General features: G+C 39.3%; 1 protein-coding gene across 1 annotated transcript in view; it reads right to left on the reverse strand.

Annotated features, from left to right (window-relative positions):
* Positions 1–13782, reverse strand: part of PDGFRB (platelet derived growth factor receptor beta) — a 114573-nt gene that overhangs the window by 99260 nt on the left and 1531 nt on the right. The window lies entirely within an intron of this gene.

Consider the following 13782-nt stretch of genomic DNA (forward strand, 5'->3'; position numbering starts at 1 on the left):
TTATCTGACAGCATGAAAACACTTTGTTCCTGTAAAGATAGTTTCTTTTTATGAGCTGCTTTTTAACTTCAATTATCTATGGCAGTGATGGCGAACCTTTTTTGGCTCGCGTGCCACAAGTGGGGGGAGCGCAGGGGGGTCGAGTGCAGGCGTGCCGCACCCATAATGCAACGCGTGACCCCCCCAGTGCGCATGCGCGCAAAATGCGTGACCCCCCCATTTTTACATGTTTTTTTCGCCCTCCCCATGCTCCAGGGGCTTTATAGGAGCCTGGGGAGGGCGAAAAGAGCCTCCCCCGACCCCCCGGAGGCCCTCCGGAGGCTTCAGGGACTGTCCAGAGGCTTCCCTGAAGCCTTCGGAACACTTAAAACGACCCCCCGAGCAAACTGGAAGTCACTTCCGGTTTGCTCGGAGGGTGGTTTTAAGCGTTCCGAAGGCTTCAGAGACGGTCCCTGAAGCCTCCGGGGGGCACGGGGGGCTCTTTTCGCCCTCCCCAGGCTCCTATAAAGCCTCTGGAGCCTGGGGAAGGCGAAAAATAGCTTTTAAAAAGGTGAACTCAGCTGGCCAGCGCGCGCATGCGTGCTGGCCAACTGACAGGGCAGCGCCTCGCGTGCCCTGACAAATGGCTCCGCGTGCCACTTGTGGCACGCGTGCCATAGGTTCGCCATCACGGATCTATGGTATACTTGTTGCTCCCACCCCCCATCTATTTGAATTGGCTAGTCTAGACTTCCTGCCCCCTTGCAATTAAAAAAAAATCAAATATTTGTATAAACAGTAAGTAGGAATCAAATATCTAAACAAAACCACACGTTTTTTTGTGTGCCCGTTAACTTTGGCAATTTCACATTCCAGTAGCAACTGATCGGTAGAATACCAAGGGGATATTAATAAGCTTAGAAATATGAGTGTCCATGTTTGAAACAGAGGGTATACTCATGGTTTCTAAAGTAATATTAATATATTCAGAGAATATACAAGCAATAACCTAGGATAATGCATAATTGATCAGAAAATTAATTATGCCCTATTACTCATTTGTTTAGAAAGGTCTCTTCAGATTTATTTAAGTACAAATGCCAAGAAACAACACATGCATTCTTTTCATACATTTGAAAGGGATTTTTACCCTTTTTGTTTATACAAACAAACACAATTCCCAGCATAATTTGTTATGTCTTTATTTACCAGACTAATCCAGGCCAGAACAATTTGAAAGTCAGAACAAACTTTAATTTTGCATCCAAAATGAGAACATTGTCCTGAACTGTAACAGAATTAAATGATTCAAATCACAATTCTCAGGTCATAGAATCATACTAACAATAAAGACTATCTATTAATTTATGTGTTCTTTTAAACCAGAGTCAAGAAGTAATAAAAGAAACTTATCTCACAGGGTTGTGGTGAGGAAAACAGGAGGCAGGAATATAGGTAGTCCTCATTTAGCAATCATAATTGGGCCTGTCAACTCAGTCCTTAAGCGAAGTGCTTGTTAAGTGAAAGCATGGCCATGTTAATGATCTTACTTCAGCTAATACTTTGCTTTATAGACTTGAAAAGGTCATAAATGTGAGCATTGGTTGCAAAGTTATTTTTCATCACTGTTGCAAGTATGAATGATAGCTAAATGACACAGTTACTAAACAAGACTGCTTGTATTAGGTACGTTTGCCAACTTGAGTTATACATTAAAAAGGTGAAATTATCCGTGAGAATAACTCTAATACCATAAAATATCTTCCTATTCCAAGTTCTTGAGAAGGACTTGATGAGGGGGCGAGTTTAAAAATGTCAAATCCAGTCTGAACATTTGGCTGTGTGACTAACCATAATTGAAAAAAATCAGCATGTGTCAATTGCAAAATTGACAGATGCTGTCAATTGCTTTGCATGAAGCAGCTTACATCCAGTACTTTTCAAGCAACATCATTTGCCTCTTCCAAGTCTTTGGGAAGGATTCAATCAGTGGATGAAAATGCCAACTCCAGCCTAAGCATTGTGCTGACTGTGAGACCAATCGTCATCATCACCACCATAAATCTGCCTACCCCAGGTCCTTGGGAAAGACTGGATAGGAAGGGGGGAAATGCCAAATCCAGTCTAAACATTTGGCTGGCTATGTGACCAACCCTAAAATTGTGATGCTAGAGGTGGTTTCCGAACTTTAAACATTGTAGTCACAACCCAAGAATCTTCCTGGAAGAATTGCACATAAGCTGCTATACATGAAGATCATCCTTTTAAGTAGATGAATTGTGCCACCGGCAATCAGAACCCTGAGATTAAGGGGAAGCGGTTAATGTACCAGGCCTCCTGTCTTGTTTGGTGATAGTAACTGCAAGGAGCTGACAGTTCTGATTGCCTGATACAGGATGCTTGCACATGTCCCACTGCACGTTGGCTTTATTACTTTGTCATACTAAATGAATAGGTTTAGGGCTAGAGAAAGAACAGAAGAGGTCAGTGGAGAATACCATAGAGGTCAGGCAGTAGGTCAGGCATACCAACAAAAGGCTACAGGTTAAAGCTGAACCCAGGCAAAATTAATGTTGGGCTTTTAGCAGAACAGCAGTAGGAAAATGCAAGTGGGATCACACCAAATGAAAGAAGAGTAAGGGGCTGTGACAACAGCTGTCCAAACTGTAACATTCCTCAATAAATGCAAGACTCAGGACTAGAGAAGCAAAATTTCCAGAAACTTTGAAGTCTTGAAGAAAAATTCCAGTGTCTTGAGTTTTCTATCACTTAAGCCTATATTCTCTGCTACCCTTACTTTCTGTGATATCAGGTTAGCACAAGAATTTCACTCAGAAAAAGGAAGCATTTTTTTTTACATCCAAGAGAATTTTCTCTTTGGAACTACCACTTCCTGCTTCTGTCAACTTCAAGGTCTTCCTTCTCTTGGTTTTCTAACTTCAGAATTTTGAGATTTTCCTCCAGGACAGAGAGAACATCAATTAAGTTACGAGCCAAAAGAAAGCTGAATATCCAAAACAAGATGCAGAATTAGAATTTAGTTACCACAATCCATGGCAACAGTTAGGTAAAGCAATGCAGAGGGTTTTTTCTACTCAATACAAGTTTTACTACATATATAATTTTATATGCCTCACAATTGTTCTTACTCTCAGATCAATTAATGCTTCTTAGAATATGTTGTGTCCCAACTAGTGCAAATACTGTGTCCAACTGTTAATAATAATTTATTTATTTTTCCAAGCAGGAAGTATTGCCTAGAAGACAATTTTCTTCAAATTCCAGCATTCTTGACTCTTGGAGATCTAAAATGTTGAAGGGCTATGTAGAGTGGCTAGAAGTTCATTTTCATAAATGATAGTCTAGAACAGCGATGGCGAACCTTTTTTGGCTTGCGTGCCATAAGTAGGGGGAGCACAGGAGGGTCGTGTGCGGCCGTGCCGCACCCATAATGCAATGCACGACCATCCCAGTACGCATGCGTAAAAACAGCCCCCCCGCCCACCCCGGAAGCCCTCCGGAGGCTTCAGGGACCTTCAGGAGGCTTCCCTGAAGCCTCTGGAGCAGTCAAAATGAACCTCTGAGCAAACCGGAAGTGACTTCCGGTTTGCTCGGAGGGTCGTTTTGAGCGCTCCAAAGGCTCCAGGGACCTTCAGGACGCTTCCCTGAAGTCTCCGGAGCAGTCAAAACGAACCTCCGAGCAAACCGGAAGTCCGTTCCCAAACTTCTGGTTTGCCCATAGGGCTGGTTTTTTGTGCTCTGGAGGCTTCAGGGAAGCTCATGAAGCCTCCGGAGGGCCTCCGGGGAGACGGGAGAAGCTCTTTTCGCCCTCCCCAGGCTCCTATAAAGCCTCTGGAGCATGAGGAGGGCGAAAAATGGCTTTAAAAAGGGGTGAACTCAGTTGGCCAGCGCGCACATGCGCGCTGGCCAACGGACAGGGCAGCACCTCATGTGCCCTGACAAATGGCTCCACGTGCCATAGGTTCGCCATCACTGGTCTAGAATTTTAAATTTTCTGGCTGATATTTTAATTCCCACATATTTGGTGACCTAAAACAATCAACCAGCTTAACTAGAACAAAAGCAGCCATATAAATCTATAGTATCTAGGTTTCTGTCTCATATACATGGGCTAATTTATTAATTATACGGTAGCAAGTCTCACAAAATTTAGAGCATCATCCTCCAAACCTGGCTGGTAGACCTACTGTACTATTTTTATATTCAGATAATGCAGCCTTTATCTTTTATTTCACCCATTGGCTTGAACAGAGCCCTAAGTCAAGTGCACAAACTAATTATTAATTAGCAAAAATTAAAAATCATGCTTGTTTCAAAAATTTTAGATAGAATTATAGGAGGCAAGGAAAAGGGAATAACACTGAATAGGTTCAGACCTTCAAATATCTCAGACTTGTTTTCTACACCATTGGCTTGTGAACTCAATCTCTATAAGAGGTCAGAAATATAGTTGCCATACTAATATTTTTCTGTATGGTAGAATCTATCCACCTATCTAGTGGAATAAAAGCATTTGCGGCCAAAATATAATGCAGCTGTCTTAAAACTTACAAATATAAGAATTTAGAACCATTAGACGTTGTGTGTGTCCGTCCCCCTCACTCCCCGGTTGCATAATCTGTTTTACACTTTGTGTGGAAATTACTTGGTGTCACCTTAAGGCACCGTAGAGTCTTCTCTGCTGTATTGATTTCAATGGAACTGATTAGGCTAAAGCATCTTTCAAGCAATATGCCAGATATATGGCCCTGCAAAATGATCTATATTAATTAAGCGAATTCACAAAAATGTGCTACTGCACATTACCTGTACAATACTATCCTTCAAACCACAAGAAGATTTTTTACACTTGCCTGCTGCAATGCCCTCCCCTCTGCTCTTTTGAAAGGTAGATTTAGCTATGTAACATAGCTAAAGAGTTGCTCCTACCTCTATTTCCTCTGTCTCTACAGTGAAGGGGAAATTGGAAACATGGGTCATGTGATATTGCTGTCTTTTTAATAGAAATCTACAAAGACATTTATAATGTATATTTCCCCATTTATAATATGATACCCAGGCAGGTTGGAGTCTGATTACCTTAGTCTTCTGCTAACTGACCAGAAGGCAGATATTTTATATAGTGTAGCTCAGTTTTGTGTCAGAGCTATGATCAAACATAAATAGCTCCTCCAAGTGAAGTGATGCTGAACTTTGCCTGGGTTGCCATGATTCAATATATCTTATAATCCCATCTACTTTGTACACATTTTATCTTGCTATTTTCTTGCTGTAGTTGTTTGGATCATAATCCATATACTTCGCAATTCTACGCCAATAATTCTACAGATTACAATCTATACAAGTAGTAGAATCTATAAGACCGTAGGAGAATGTAAAGTTATCCCAACTTGTATTGAGCCTAGTACCTGTTAATTTTACATTCTCCTAGGGTCTTATAGATCCTATTGCTTCTGTAGATTTTAATTTTATAGGTTTCTATCTGACCTTAATCCATATACTTTGCAATTTTATGTCAGTAATTCTTATTTTTTACTTTTGTATTATTTCAGTTATTTCTATTTTAGAATGATTGTTATGTTGCTTTATGCTGGTCTATTACCAAATTAAGCAATAAACACAGAGACTAATAAACCAATTGGAAATAGTGACTACAATGTAATTCCTGTGAAAATGTGCACCAAGAGGGGAAAGGACTAGTATCAGAACATTTGATTTAAAAAGAACAAATTTCTCAAAATGGTAAAGGCTTTAAAAAAATACAAATTAAAAGGGAAAGCAGAGGTCTAAGTCTTCAGAATGCTTATAGATCTCAGTATTTTAAAAACTGTCATCATACAAGCTAACTAGAATACTGTATATTGAAGCTAAAACTACAATTAGAGACTCTCTTGTGTCAAGTTTAGATCCTGGTGTTTACAGTATAGTGATCCATCCATGTAATTCTGGTGGAAGCAATGTGGAAGTCATTTGCCATTGCCTTTTTCCAATGTTTTTTTTTTCAGTTTCCCATATGTGTTACTAATGGTTTTAAGGTTTATCTAGATCCAACCAATACAGCCAAGCTCTTTGCTCACATTCAGGCAATGTGTCAGTGTTCCAAATATCATGCAGAATTAAATCATTGTCCAAGGCAAAGTTATCCTTAAAACTCCAATTTAATAAGACAGACATTTTGGCATTATGCTGTGAAATTTCAACTCTAACGTACACCCTGTGGGTTCACCCAGTTAAAAGTTCATCATCTATCCCCACACCCCATAATTCATCACATGGTCCAATCTTCATCTTCCACGCTGGCATGTACACCCCTCTTCTTCCGGCCAGGTGTTGAGGTGCGGAGACAAAAGATGACCTTGAGCTTCTAAGAAAATCCATAACAATACATTCCACAATCCTACTCCTTTCTATTCCCCTCTCCCAACTACTATACCAATGAAACAGCATAAGAATATGTGGCAGGCCAAAGATCCTAAAAGGAACAGAATTACAGGCCTGACAGGCGGCCTCTCCTCAGGAGAAAAACGTTTCCTGAAAAGAGAATAACATAAAAGTTAACCTATTAAAATTTAACCACCTCTTCCTCCCCCAGAGGGACCTTTGGCTTATCAGGGAACTTCTCATGGAATTGTTTCACTAATTTATCTGCTTTCAGATCCCAACTTTTCACCCAGGTAGCTTCTGACAAAGGGTATCCCTTCCAATGCACTAAATATTGTAAGCGACCCCTATACAGCCTGGAATCTAATATTTTTTTCACCTCATAATGTGTTTCCCCTTCTACCACTACGGGAGGAGGTGGAGTTTGGGTGGATGGTCTCGTGCTAGACCCCCTTACCGGCTTCAATAAGCTACAATGGAATACCGGGTAAATTTTCCCTAAGAGTCTGGGTAGGCTGAGTCGAACTGTAACTGGGTTAATTATCTTTTCTATTGGGAAAGGACCTAGAAATTTTGGACCTAATTTCTTACTAGGCATCTTTAATCTTATGTATTTAGTAGACAAAAAAACTTTGTCCCCCACTCGAAAGGGGGGTTGTAGGGAACGATGTTTATCAGCTTGCTTCTTGTAGGCTTCTGCCGCATCTGTTAGCGCCTTTTTCGTATTCTCCCATCCCTTCTTTAGTGTCTCCAGCCATTCATTCAGGGACATGGAGGAGGAAGGTTCCTTAGGTAGTTCAGGCATGGGAACGAATTCCATGCCACTGGTAATCTGGAAAGGAGTTAATACTGTACTGCTGTGAACCGCATCATTATATGCTACTTCAGCAAAGGGTAGCAAGTCCGACCAATTGTCTTGCTGATAGTCCACATAACACCGGATGTACTGTTCCACCATCGCATTGGCCCTCTCTGCTGCCCCATTTGTGCTGGGATGAAATGCTGAGCTGAGTCCCTGCGTGGACCTGATCGATTTTAGGAATTCTCTCCAGAACTTGGCGGTGAATTGAACTTCGCGATCTGAAATGATCCTTTTTGGAACCCCATGTAGGCAATAAATGCGTTTCACAAACATTTTCGCTAATTTCTTTGCGGATGGTAGGCCTGAACAAGCGATAAAGTGTGCTTGCTTGGAAAACAAATCAATAACTGTCCAGATTACTTTATTACCACTGCTAACTGGAATTTCGATGATGAAGTCCATTGCTATCTCTTCCCATGGTCAGCTAGGGTTGGCCACTTGTTGTAGTAGTCCAGGGGGCTTTCCCGGACGGGTTTTCATTGTTGCACAAGTAGCACAGCTTTTTACATAATCTTCCACCTCCGACCTCATCTTTGGCCACCAAAATTGACGTCTAGCGAGGTGGAGAGTTTTCAGGAATCCAAAATGACCTCCCAGTTTCGCATCATGACTCTGCTGTAGCACTTGCAATCTCATCTCTGCAGGGACGTACAGTTTGGATCCCTTCCAGGCTACGCCATCAATTGTTAGGATGTCCTTGTTGTTGTTGAACCATGGGTCTGTCTGGAGGGCTGCTTTCAGTTCGGTTCTAACTTTATCTTGGCTTCGACTGGTGACTTGAGCTGCCTTTTGGTGAGAAGGAGATATGATGGGGTGGAAAATTTCTTCCTTCTTACTGTCAAACTGGGGTTTTCTCGACAGTGCATCTGCTAACAAGTTCTTCCCTGCGGGGATGTGTTTAATTTCAAATTTGAACCTTTGGAAATATTGGGCCCAACGAACCTGTTTGGGGGATAACTTTCGATGGGCAAGGAGAGTTTCGAGGTTTTTATGATCAGTCCATACCTCGAACGGTATATCCCCCCCTTCCAGGAGATGTCTCCAGGTGAGCATGCTCCACCTGATCGCGAATGCCTCCTTCTCCCAAATGGGCCACCTTCTTTCCGTAGTGGTGAGTTTCTTGGAGATGTAAGCGCATTTTTCTCCTGTGTGGATCCTTTGATGTGCATAAAGGCTGCTCCTCTGACTGAAGAAAAAATTGTAGATTTCAGGCTGAATGGGGGTCGCTTACAGTACTTAGTGCATTGGAAGGGTTACCCTTGGTCTGAAGCTAATTGGGTGAACAGTGGGAACCTAAAAGTGGAGAAGTTAGTAAAGCAATTCAATGGGAAGTTTCCCGAGAAGTCAAAGGGTTCCCCTGGGTGGAGAAGAGGTGGTTAATTTTGTTATGTTAACTTTTATGTTATTCTCTTTGCTAACTAGAAGTTGCAATCAAACAGAATGTTTTACAATACATTTGAAGTAAGAAAAGTTGGGAGAGTTGGCATTCTATCAGACAACAGATATGTTACAGAAAGAAATGGAATTGGAAAATGTAAGATAGTACTGCAAACAGAGGTTACCAGATGAAATCATAAGCCTTCAGGACAATTCATGACTAAATAAATCATTGGGTCCAGACAATATCCACTCAAGGATACTGGGTGGATACTTGGATTTTAAAACAGTAAAAACAAATGTGAAGTTGCTGATCTTCTAATGCAAATATTCAACTTTTTCCTAGAAAATATCTTTTGATTCTGAGGACTGGGAAATAAATAGCCTAACCCCTTTGCTTTTTCCGTAATTCTAATGCATTCTCAAATACACATAGTGCATTCCACTCCTACTCTGTTCAGTACATGTCATTTTCTATTCAACTTTATGGATGCATTTGAGCAATTCAGGTAGGCAGCAAAGATAGCTGAGCTAATAGATTAACCAGGGATTCTATCCACTGCTTAGAAGCAGAAAATAAGACCAGGCACTGAGCCTTGCAGTTCAGAAGTAGCTGCCACAGCAGCAAAGGGGGAATGGAAATGGAGAGGGAAGATATCCCTCCTGCATTTGCTTCCTTGGCTGGGCAGTAGTCTAAATGTCTCCATCTTTCTTCAGAATGAAGCCTAGCTGGAAGAATAAAAAACACCAAATTCAGTCTAGGCAAGGAGCTCTGGGCTCAGGGAATATTCTCGGCAGGGTTCTGGCACTCAGGATATGCTTGCTGTTTCCTCGAAGGACCCAGAGTTGAGTACACTTCAAAGAAAAACTGCAGAAAAGCAGAGGAGAGTTAAATGACCTAAAATGCATTATGAGAAGTCATCAAACTCTAACTGCAGTTGAGCTGCCAATTTTATTATTATCATTATTGTACATTATTGTTTATTTTTATTATTTTTATTATTATTATTATTATTATTATTATTATTATTATTATTATTATTATTATTATTATTATTATTATTATTATTATTATTATTATTATTATTAGATTGTATCACAGCGGCCAGTTGTTTCGCCGGATTTGGCATTGATTACTAGTCGGGCCCCACCCAGGGGCCTAGGACGTCGTAACGTATTTTCGTAATATACGTGCAGATCCAAGCAGTGCAGCTTTTTGCATTTGACTGATGGTGATTTTGTCAAGTTTTAACTGTTTTAAATGTAATTCCAGTGCTTTTGGAATAGCACCCAGTGTGCCGATTACCACTGGAATTACCACTGCTGGTTTTTTATTATTATTATTATTATTATTATTATTATTATTATTATTATTATTACTATTACTATTACTATTACTATTACTACTACTACTACTATTATATACTTTATTCATTAAACATGAAACTCAGCCAACTGAACATTCAAAAATGCATCACAAATACCATTGATTGTTGCTAATGGTTGATACAGTTTGCTGCCAGCATCCTAGGTATCAACCAAGTACCTTCTTAAAATATAAGATGTTCCGAGTAGCGCAGTTTTTTGCAGTTCCGCTGGTGTTATTGCAGGAAGCTGCAACTTGTTGATGTAACTTGTAAATTTTTTGGACATGGTGCCAAGTGCCCCGATGACAATGGGTATCACTGTTACATGCTTCACCCATAGCCATGTAGTTTCAATGGCCAGGTCGCGATATTTCATTATTTTTCCTAGTTCTTTTTCTTCAACTCTGGCATCTCCAGGAACAGCGATATCAATAAACTGTACACTTTGGTCCTCTACAACTGTGATATCTGGCATGTTGTGCTTCAAATGACAATCCGTTTGTATTCGAAAGTCCCACAAGATCTTTACCTTCTCATTTTTGATAACATTTTCCACTTTATGTTTCCATGACTTTCTGGATAAGGGTAAATCATATTTTTTACATAATGACCAGTGGATTAATTTAGCAACTCGGTCATGTCTAGCTTTGTAATCAGTTTGTGCAATTTTGCTGCATTCACATATTAAATGTGAAACAGTTTCGACTTTGTTATTGCAAAGTCGGCAGTTTGGGTTGTCAGTGGATTTTTGTATCTTCGCTTTCATGGCATTAGTTTGTAGTGCTTGTTCTTGAGCAGCCAGTATTAAACCTTCCATTTCTTTCTTGATAGTTTCCATCTTAAGCCATGTCCATGTAAAGTTGTCATCACATTTTCCTTCAATGTTTTTCAAGTGCTGTCCAGGCAAAGCTTTGGTTTTCCATCTATTTAATCTGTCATCCAGCTGTTTTTCCTTATATTCTGCCTTTGTTTCTGTTGTTTTTATGCTGTTCTCCTTTTTCACAGCCTGCAGCAATTTTTCTATACTTTGGTTCACATAATCATTCAAACTTTGTTATTCTTCTTCTACAGTTTGATGGATTTGCTGCTATTATTATTATTATTATTATTATTATTATTATTATTATTATTATTATTATTATTATTATCATTATCATTATCATTATTCTTCATCAAACATGAAACTCAGTCAACTGAACATTCAAAAATGCATCACAAATACCACTGACGGGCTGATGCAGGTTGCTGCCAGTGTCCTAGGTATCAACCAAGAACCACCACTTCCACCTCCTCCTCCTCCCCCTCATTATTAGTATTATTATTCCATATAAAGTGGAAAAAGTTGTCAAAAATGAGAAACCAACGCATACAATTTATTGATGTTGCTGTACCAGGAGACACCAGAGTCAAGGAAAAGAACTGAGGAAAAAATCATGGAATATCATGACCTGGCCATCAAAACTACGTGATTATGGATAAAACATGTAACAGTGATACCCACTGTCATCTGGGCACTTGGTACCATGCCCAATATTTTTTATTAAAAACATCAAGAAATTGCAGTTTCCTGAATTAACACCAGTGGAACTGCAAAAAATTGTGCTACTCAGAACATTGTACATCTTAATAAGGTACTTGGTTGATACCTAGGATGCCGGCAGCAACCCATATCAATCATCAGTGACAGTCAATAATATTTGTGATAATTTTAAATGTTCAGTTGACTTTCATGTTTTAATGATTAAAATAAGTAATAATAATAATGTTAAAATATTGTAGGTTTTATGAATACAGACTGATAAAATCTTGGCTCATCACACACCAGATATAACTGGAGTTGAAACAAAGAAAGTGTGGATAATTGATGGGGAAATTCTAGGGGACAGTAAAAAAAAGACAAAGAATTGGAAAAGATAATAAAGTATCAAGAAAATAGAAATTGAAAGATTATGGCATAAACTGGCCATGCCACATCAATACTAGTGGATAGCACATGGAAAACCTGTACATTGAAAAATTTCTGTCAATTGCAAAAGGCCATATTGCTTGGATCTGCACATATACTATGTTGATACATTTCGGCATTCTAGATTCTTGGAAAGAACTTCAATGCATAATAAGGTCAACACCAGCTAAAAACTTTCAGTCATAAATTCGCATTATTGGGAATAAATACTAGACACTTTGAAACATTAATATTATAAAATTAACATATATGACATTGTTTAGTTCAAACCTCCCCTCCCAAAAAAGGAACATTATAAAATATGGTGGCACTAAAAGGATAACATTTATTTTAGTAGCAGGAAAGCAAGCCTATGTTACAATTGTATTTCTTTCAAATAAACAAAAGGAAGTTCAAATAAACAGTTATGGGATTTATGTTCCTGCCTCATAGCTGTATTTTAGTTACCTATTCATTTTAATCTAGATGGCTGAATATTAAATATATTAGCACTGTCATCATGGCATTCTATAGACTAGTTAATTTTGCTGTATCACCAACTGGATTTGAAATGAAGTTGTTTTTCTCAAAGACCACCCAGGAAGTTAATTTTTGAAACTGAAATCAGGATTTGCAGCAAGTAGCTTGTGTTCTTTCAGAACAGTGGTTAAGAAGATGCCCTACAAACACACATGCACTGAATGTCCTACACACTGTGAGAAATACTGGTGTGATGAAATGCCCACTCTGGTGAGTTCATTGGTCAAGTAATAGAAAAGTTCTAAATGAGCTCTTCTGAGCTCACAATACTTGCTTCAAATTCGAGACAGGTTGTTCCAGCATTACTGGAAGCATCCCAATACTGTTCCAGCCATTCCAGAAGTGTTTCATGCTCAATTGTTCTAATTTGTGTTCAGAATGGGGGCTTTGGATCTTGCAATGGGGATGTTTCAAGTTTCAGATACTTGCAAATTGGTCAAAAACAGCATAAGGATATGACAGAAAAGTCAGAAAAATGGTCATGAACCCGAACTGGAGTATTTTGAACTTGTAGCCAGGACATCCCCTGCTCAGAAAGTTTTGAATTCAATTTATTTTTCTTGTGGCATGAATGCCAGCACTCTCTCTATAAAAGGAGAAAAATTAAGTAGCAGGTGATACAGAAGATGCCTGAAGCATGGTAAAGGATAACTAGCCATTTCTATCTTTGCAGCAGATGTTGCTGTAGTAGCAACTATGCTAAAAGTTTTCTCTTCTTTCAATGGTCAGCAATATTGTGATAACAGAATATCATATCATCCCTTTTCACACTTTTAGTGTTTGGCTCTCCAGAAAGCCATTTTCACACATCATGGTATTCATCTTTAACTAACGAAAGTAAAACCAGTACAGTATTAGCACTCTTGAAATCTGATCTTAAAACTATTACAAAAAAGGATGATAAACAGGACACAGGGAGATGCTTTCTCCCATCCTCAGCCAAACCAATAGACTTTTTTCTTTCTTTTTGAACCCTTAGGATGTCGCAAACAATTTATGTTTCAAATGCTAGCCACTATATTCCATTGGATGGATACAAACATGAGAAAAAGTCTGAAAGAGAAATGGGGACAAACCTGAACCTTCAGCCCAATGACTCCCACTTCCTAATTTCACTTTAGGGCAGTGAAGATCTTACTTTCAAGTAAGGTTTGTCCCCATTTCTCTTTCAGACTTTTGAAGTTCAGCCCCCCAAACAAGGGCTTTGTAACTCCGCTTTATATTGAGATGCTCTTTTGGAAAGCAGTGAAAGAAAGAAATTGATGGAAAATGAAACATTTAAATCTGCGTTTTGCCCTTTTGGAAACTGA

This window comes from Natrix helvetica (genome assembly GCF_964273705.1).
Source record: "Natrix helvetica genome assembly, chromosome: 1".
Classification (NCBI taxonomy): domain Eukaryota; kingdom Metazoa; phylum Chordata; class Lepidosauria; order Squamata; family Natricidae; genus Natrix; species Natrix helvetica.